Consider the following 9,257-nt stretch of genomic DNA (forward strand, 5'->3'; position numbering starts at 1 on the left):
ACGTCTATAGTCTATTCTCTTAATTCCCTTGCCCTTAATGCTACTGCACTTCAAACTTATTCATTTCTCTAAATTGTCAAAGTCACTTAGTAGTTTAATTTAGCTATTCACACAATTTGGAATGGCCTGAATATGTAATGAGAGTACTGAGCAGCAAGTAAAAGACATTTCTTTTTCCCTAAAAGGGGAAAAATCAATTGAAAACAATTGAGAATATAAGTAAAAAGCCACTTAATTCAAGTTTTTAGAGAAATAATAATGGTTCAACTCACAGTCTTTTAAATTTAAAACACAGAAATAACTTTTTTTCAAGATATAACTTTTTAAAAATAGATTTTACAGATATTTTTAAAAATTTAAGTCCATATTACAATCAATTAAAAAGTAAGGATGGGGCTTCCCTGGTGGCGCAGTGGTTGAGAATCTGCCTGCCAATGCAGGGGACACGGGTTAGAGCCCTGGTCTGGGAAGATCCCATATGCCGCGGAGCAACTAGGCCCGTGAGCCACAACTACTGAGCCTGCGCGTCTGGAGCCTGTGCTCTGCAACAAAGAGACTGCGATAGTGAGAGGCCCGCGCACCGCGATGAAGAGTGGCCCCCGCTCGCCACAACTAGAGAAAGCCCTCGCACAGAAACGAAGACCCAACACAGCCATAAATAAATAAATAAATATTTTTTTTTAAAAAAGTGTTTTAAAAAAGTAAGGATGAAAAAAAATAGAGATATGAATAAATTTTGAAATAAAAACAAAAGAAAGGGAAGGAAAGACAGTAAGAAAATTAAAGGAACTTTGACCTTTGGACTTTCCAAAGCAAATATCTGCTATGAGATTCTTCCCCTGCACCATGAATACAAAGCTAACAGGAAAGAAGTCACTATTGCTGCTGTTTACAAATTTAATTCAAAACACAGGAAAAAATGCCCTAACCATGGAAAGAAAGACAAACACTAGTTGCTTCTGCAGCAAAGACTATATGTACATAAATAGGCAGGAAATTCCTACTCTTTTTATCACCTTTTAAATAACTAGTTTCTTTTCTTTTGGGCCAAGATGAAAGATAGAAATGAATTTCTTTAAACATATGCATCAGCAATGATTAATTCCTAGAATTATGAAGCTCAGGGAGTCAGTAACTGTTAATATATGTATTTTATCAACTCTCTATTTCACTCAAAGATAAAATCTTTCTTCAGAGTAATATGTTCTTTGTGGAAGCCTGTACCTCTAGCCGTTACAGGAAGCTCAGGTTCAGTCTCTACCTTATCTGGTAACCAGGCTCAAGTAATTCATGCAGACTCCCAAAGGGCCTATCTACAGTATTCCATATATAATAATCTTTCTTTATTTTCAAAGAATACAAACAAAGCTGTTGTTACAATGGCTACCAAGTTGGGGTTTTTAAAATATAAATAAATAATCTCAATACTAAGATAAAAAAGACATTTATACTAATTAAAGCATTCATGAGAGCGACAGCAAAACTTCTTGGCTAAATTCTGAACTAAGTTTGGTTCTACTTAATCTTATCATACAGAATGCACCTTGTAGTTATGAGTAATTAGCACCTTATTCATAAAGGTTTCCTGTCCAACCATCTCAGAAGGGATTCCCTAAGTTTCCAATACAGCTGCTATCTCTAATAGTCAGCATACCATGAGAAGCTTCTGAAGAGAGAACAAAACACTGCGACAGCGCAACTCTGAATATTATGGATAAAAACCAAAATGGGCTGCTATCAATGTTCAAGAGTAAATTCTTCTCTGAAGGTTTAAAACAAACAAACAAACAACAACGAAAACCCTAGTAACAGAGATTGCCTCAGGGAAAGGTAGACCTGTTTTTTGTATGTCTGAATTATTTTTAAACTGTGTGTGTGTGTGTGTGCATACACACACACACACATATCACAATGAAAGTCAGTATAACATAATGGATTTCTGGATCCAGAATGCCTCAGTTCAAATCCCAACTCAGCCACTTTCTAGCTATGTGATCACTTAATAACTATGTGACAATGGACATGTTTCTTACTTCTCTGTATCCAGTTTCCTCATCTGTCAATGGTGATAATAATAGTTCCCCTCACTGGGTTGAGAAGAATCAAAGAGTTAATAGATATAGAGTGTGGCGCACAGTAGGCACTATGTAAATATTAGATATCATTATGTTAATTTTTTACTTTTTGAGTTAATTTTAGACTTATAGAAAGTTGCAAAAATAGTACAGGTATCCTTATCTCCATCACTTCCCTTCCCCTAATGTTAACATCTTATGTTACCATAGCACAATTATCAAGAACAGGAAATGAACATTGGTACAATATTGTTAACTAAATGACAGACTTTATTTATATTTCACCAATTTTTTCCACTAACATTTTTTTTCTAAGATCCTATCCAGGACCCATATTGTATTCCTACTTAGTTTCCAAATGTGATAGTTTTTCCTTGCAGACACAAACTTAACCAAATGAGCAAAGTAAATATCACTAGTCATAAGACATATCAACAGTATAAGTTCCGGGACTTCCCTGGTGGCACAGTGGTTAAGAATCCGCCTGCCAATACAAGGAACACAGGTTCAAGCCCTGGTCCGGGAAGATCCCACATGCCTCGGAGCAACTAAGCCCGTGTGCCACAACTACTGAAGCCCTCGTGCCTAGAGCCCGTGCTCTGCAACAAGAGAAGCCACAGAAATGAGAAGCCCGCGCACCACAACGAAGTGTAGCCCCTGCTCTCCACAACCAGAGAAAAGCCTGCGCGCAGCAACAAAGACCCAACGCAGCCAAAAATAAATAAATTAATTAATTAATTAATTAAAAAAAAACAATATAAGTTCCTTGATATGATATACTAAAAAGGACATAACAGCATTTGGTTGTTTTCTTGCCAAAAATGCATACCCTCATTCCAATTATGAGAAAACATAAGTTAAGCCAAAATTGAGGCACATTCTACAAAATAACTGATCAGTACTCTTCAAAAGTATCACTATCATTTTTTAACTTTTCAAAAATTAAGAGTAAATTATATTTTTAATGAATATCTGTAAGCCATGATAACATCTCAAAATTTGGCTAACTTTAATTCTAATTTACAGGTAGTTCCCCACTTATCAATGGAACCTAATTCAAAAGTTCATTTGAAGACCCATTATTTTCCACCAAGATGATTTTTTTCATGACAGAGCCTATATTTCAAGTTCATTATGAGGTAACTCTATTTTAGCAGGCTAGCCTAGAAATCTAACTAACCTAATATATATTATTTTTCTAGAGAGAAAGGTATTATGGGTCTCAACTAGAGATGTCAGGAATACACCTCTTTCTCTTATTTACTCTGTCCCAAACCTGCTGAGCAACAGGAACTCTGCCTCTTTCCTGGTCTATCTAAACACATGCAACACCCCATTACTCTGCTGCTGTTAAACAATAATGTTGGTTCTTGGTAATTCCCAGGACGGCTCCCCTTTTACTCTAGAACTACTTCTCTTTTCCCCTTCCCAAACTCTTGGATTCCTGGCAATTTGAGACCTATTTCTGGAGCCCTCAGTTTTGGCAATATGTTCATATGCCTCTTTTCTGAGGCTTTCCAGACTCAGCTCTGGACTCTGCACATTCTTCAGATTTTGAGAAGACTCCACAGGTATAAATAAAAGTCTCCCTCCACTAGTTTAACTCTTACAGAACTCCATCTACTAGCTGGGATGATCCTTGGCATCCTTCCAAATATGTAAATTCAAACTTAGAGGGGTCCAGAAGGGACCTGGGATGAGGAGCGGTAGCAACTAGTACTCTAGAAAGGATTCAGAATATAGGCTAGAGAAAAAATGTTAGTGGAATGGAGGAATGAGAATAAGGGAGCAGCACGGCAATAATTAGCGCTAACGTCCTAAAGCAGTTTCCTTGCCTCCTACTCTATCCCTCCCTGCTTTCCCTGGAAGAATCTAAGGCCTTCATCTGGTGTAAATTCCCAGGAACACGGACTGCTGGCTGCCTAGTGCACTGAAATCAACTACTGCCTCTGACCAGACTTTCTGTCCATCTCAGCTAATTGTAGAAAAGAATACAGTCTTCTTCCCTTTCTCTCTCTCCCTGGAATAAGCAAAGTTTTCTAATGGTTATGACTACTAGTCATGATGGGGAAATAGAGTATAAACATGACTAACACAGGGCAAGTTTTAAGTCACAATAACCATTCTCCTGGTATTCAATGAAATATAAATTAAATGGGGCTCTATACTTTCTCAAGCTTTTCTGATTGATCTCTCTCACCAAAAACCTCAGATTCTATTTATCTCAAATTGTTCCGTACTTGGTCCTCTACTTCAATATTCTGAGCTTTCTATTTGCCGGGGAGGTTTGAGTCTGGAATTATACAAACCCCTGAGGTTCCCTTTCACTCCCCTGTTTCATCACAGAAGAAGGGAACTCAGGTAGGCTTTTTCATTGCTCTTGTCCTCTGACTCTAGTACTTATTAAATGTGTTAAATGACTTGGGGAAGAGTTACACAATCTTGTGAAGCCTCATTTTCTTCTTCTTTAAAAAGAGAATACCGGTGCTCTTTCCTACAGAATTATTGTAAAGACGAGTGAGACACTATGTACAGTACCTGGCACATGGCAGGCATCCAACAAATGGTCGCAAATATTATGGTCTCCATCACCCATCCTGCTACCACCAACTGGCACAGATGCAAGGTGAGAAGTAGGAGATCAGAGCTGAGGAGTAAGCCGTGTTTCCCTGACCACACCTCTTACTGCTCAGCTACCCACACACTAAAATTAAAAGACTAAGGGGGGCCTTCAAGATGGCGGAGGAGTAAGATGTGGAGATCACCTTCCTCCCCACAAATACATCAAAAATACATCTACGTGTGGAACAACTCTTACAGAACACCTACTGAACGCTGGCAGAAGACCTCAGACTTCCCCAAAAGCAAGAAGCTCCCCATGCTCCCTACCAATGCTGGGTAGGGCAAGAGAAAAAAGAAAAAACAGAGACAAAAGAATAGGGACGGGACCCGCACCAGTGGGAGGGAGCGGTGAAGGAGGAAAGGTTTCCACACACTAGGAAGCCTCTTAACGAGCGGAGACTGCGGGTGGCGGAGGGGGGAAGCTTCGGAGCCACGGAGGAGAGCGCAGCCACAGGGGTGCGGAGGGCAAAGCGGAGAGATTCCCGCACAGAGGCTCGGCGCCGACCAGCACTCACCAGCCCGAGAGGCTTGTCTGCTCACCCGCCAGGGCGGGCGGGGGCTGGGAGCTGAGCTGAGCCCGCCAGGGCGGGCTTCGGAGGTCAGACCCCAGGTCAGACCCCAGGGAGAGGACTGGGGTTGGCTGCGTGAAGACAGCCTGAAGGGGGCTAGTGCACCACAGTTAGCCGGGAGGGAATCTGGGAAAAAGTCTGGAACTGCTGAAGAGGCAAGAGACCACAGTTTCGGGGTGCATGAGGTGAGGTGATTCCTTCCCAGTGTGCCCATAGAAGGCAGAGGACTGCCTAAGCCAGCTCCAGAAACGGGTACAAGTCACAGCTATCAACTTGGACCCCAGAGACAGGCATGAAACGCTAACGTTGCTGCTGCTGCCACCAAGAATCCTGTGTGCAAGCACAGGTCACTATCCACACCCAACCCCGTGAGCCTGTGCAGCACGCCACTGCCAGGATCCCGAGATCCAGGGACAACTTCCCCGGGAGAACACACGGCATGCCTCAGGCTGTTGCAACATCACACCAGCATCTGCCACCACAGGCTCACCCCACATTCCAATTATGACTACCGTACCCCACCCTCTCCCCAGCCTGAGAAAGCAAGAGAGCCTTGATCAGCCTCTGCTTTAACCCCCTCCTGTCTGGGCAGGGAACAGACACCTGAGGGTGACCTACATGCAGAGGTGGGGCCAAAACCAAAGCTGAACCCCAGGAGCTGTGCAAACAAAGAAGAGAAAGGGAAATTTCTCCCAGCAGCCTCAGGAGCAGCGGATTAAATCCCCACAATCAACTTGATGTACCCTGCATCTGTGGAATACCTGAACAGACAACAAATGTTCTCAAAATTGAGGTGGTGGACTGTGGGAGCAATTGTAGACTTGGGGTTTGATGTCTGAATTGATTTGTTTCTGATTTTTATGTTTATCTCAGTTTTTAGTGCTTGTGATCATTGGTGGATTTGTTTATTGGTTTGGTTGCTCTCTTTTATTTATTTATTTATTTTTATTATTTTTTGTTTTATCATTTTTTAATTCTTTTACTTTGTTTTATTTGCTTTCTTTTTTTTCTCCCTTTTCTTCTGACCATGTGGCTGACAGGGTTTTGGTGCTCCGGCCGGGTGTCAGGCCTGAGCCTCCAAGGTAGGAGAGCCAAGTCCAGGACACTGGTCCACAAGAGATCTCCCAGCTCCACATAATATCAATTGGCAACCGTTCTCCCAGAGATCTCCATATCAACACTAAGACCCAGCTCCACCCAATGGCCAGCAAGTGCCAGTGCTGGATGCCCCATGCAAAACAACTGGCAAGACAGGGACACAACCCCACCCATTAGCAGATAGTCTACCTAAAATCATACTAAGTTCACAGACACCCCAAACGGACATGGCCCTGCCCACAAGAAAGACAAGATCCAGTCCCACCCACCAGAACACAGGCACCAGTCCCCTCCACCAGGAAGCCTATAAAAGCCATTGAACCAAATTCACCAATGGGGGAAGACATCAAAAACAACGGGAACTACGAACCTGTAGCCTGTGAAAAGGAGGCTCCAAACACAGGAAGTTAAACAAAATGAGAAGACAGAGAAATATGCAGCAGATGAAGGAACAGGGTAAAAATCCACCAGAACAAACAGATGAAGAGGAAATAGGCAGTCAACCTGAAGAAGAATTAAGAATAATGATAGTAAAGATGATCCAAAATCTTGGAAATAGAATAGAGAAAATATAAGAAACATTTAACAAGGATTTAGAAGAACTAAAGAGAAAACAAACAATGATGAACAACACAATAAATGAAATTTAAAATTCTCTAGAAGGAATTAATAGCAGAATAACTGAGGCAGAAGAACGGATAAGTGACCTGGAAGACACAATAGTGGAAATAACTGCTGCAGAGCAGAATAAAGAATAAAAAATAAAAAGAATTGAGGACAGTCTCAGAGACCTCTGGGACAACATTAAACACACCAACATTCGAATTATAGGGGTCCCAGAAGAAGAAGAGGAAAGTAAGGGTTTGAGAAAATATTTGAAGAGATTATAGTTGAAAACTTCCCTAACATGCGAAAGGAAATAGTCAATCAAGTCCAGGAGGCACAGAGAATCCCATACAGGATAAATTCAAGGAGAAACATGCCAAGACACATACTACTCAAACTATCAAGAATTAAATACAAAGAAAAAATATAAAAAGCAGCAAAAGAAAAGCAACAAATAACATGCAAGGGAATCCCCATAAGGTTAACAGCTGATCTTTCAGCAGAAACTCTGCAAGCCAGAGGGAGTGGCAGGACATATTTAAAGTGATCAAAGGGAAAAACTGACAACCAAGATTACTCTACCCAGCAAGGATCTCATTCAGATTTGACAGAGAAATTAAAACCTTTACAGGCAAGCAAAAATTAAGAGAATTCAGCACCACCAAAGCAGCTTTACAACAAATGCTAAAGGAACCTCTCTAGGCAAGAAACACACGAGAAGGAAAAGACTTACAAAAGCAAACCAAAAACAATTAAGAAAATGGAAATAGGAACATACATAACGATAACTACCTTAAATGTAAATGGATTAAATACTCCAACCAAAAGACATAGACTGGCTGAATGGATACAAAAACAAGACCCATATATATGCTGTCTACAAGAGACCCACTTCAGACCTAGGGACACATACAGACTGAAAGTGAGGGGATGGAAAAAGATATTCCATGCAAATGGAAATCAAAAGAAAACTGGAGTAGCCATTCTCATACAAAATAGACTTTAAAATAAAGACTATTACAAGAGACAAAGAAGGACACTACATAAGGATCAAGGGATCATTCCAAGAAGAAAATATAACAATTGTAAATATTTATGCACCCAACATAGGAGCCCCTCAATACATAAGGCATATACTAACGGCCACAAAAGGGGAAACCGAGAGCAACACAATCATAGTAGGGGGCTTTAACACCCCACTTTCACCAATAGACAGATCATCCAAAATGAAAATAAGTAAGGAAACACAAGCTTTAAATGACACATTAGACAAAATGGACTTAATTGATATTTATAGGACATTCCATCCAAAAACAACAGAAAACACTTTCTTCTCAAGTGCTCATGGAACATTCTCCAGGATAGATCATATCTTGGGTCATAAATCAAGCCTTGGTAAACTTAAGAAAATTGAAATCGTATCAATAATTTTTTCAAACCACAATGCTTTGACACTAGACATCAATTCCAGGAAAAAAAGTGTAAAAAATACAAACACATGGTGGCTAAACAATACACTACTAAATAACCAAGAGGTTACTGAAGAAATCAAAGAGGAAATCAAAAAAATACCTAGAAACAAATGACAATGAAAACATGACAACCCAAAACCTATTGGATGCAACAAAAGCAGTTCTAAGAGGGAAGTTTATAGCAATACAATTCTACCTCAAGAAAGAAGAAAAATCTCAAATAAACAACCTAACCTTACACTTAAAGCAAGTAGAGAAAGAAGAACAAAAAACCCCCAAATTAACAGAAGGAAAGAAATCATAAAGATCAGATCAGAAATAAATGAAAAAGAAATGAAGAAAACAATAGCAAAGACCAATAAAACTGAAAGCTGGTTCTTTGAGACGATAAACAAAATTGATAATCCATTAGCCAGACTCATCAAGAAAAAAAGGGAGAAGACTCAAATCAATAGAATTAGAAATGAAAAAGGAGAAGTAACCACTGACACTGCAGAAATACAAAGGATCATGACAGATTACTACAAGCAACTATATGTCAATAAAATGAACAACCTGGAAGAAATGGATGAATTCTTAGAAAAGCACAACATTCCAAGACTGAACCAGGAAGAAACAGAAAATATGAACAGACCAGGACCAGATGGCTTCACAGGCGAATTCTATCAAACATTTAGAGAAGAGCTAACACCTATCCTTCTCAAACTCTTCCAAAATAGAGCAGAGGGAGGAACACTCCCAAACTCATTCTACAAGGCCACCATCACCCTGATACCAAAACCAGACAAAGATGTCACAAAAAAAGAAAACTACAG

The sequence above is a fragment of the Balaenoptera ricei genome, chromosome 5, assembly GCF_028023285.1.
Source record: "Balaenoptera ricei isolate mBalRic1 chromosome 5, mBalRic1.hap2, whole genome shotgun sequence".
NCBI lineage: Eukaryota > Metazoa > Chordata > Mammalia > Artiodactyla > Balaenopteridae > Balaenoptera > Balaenoptera ricei.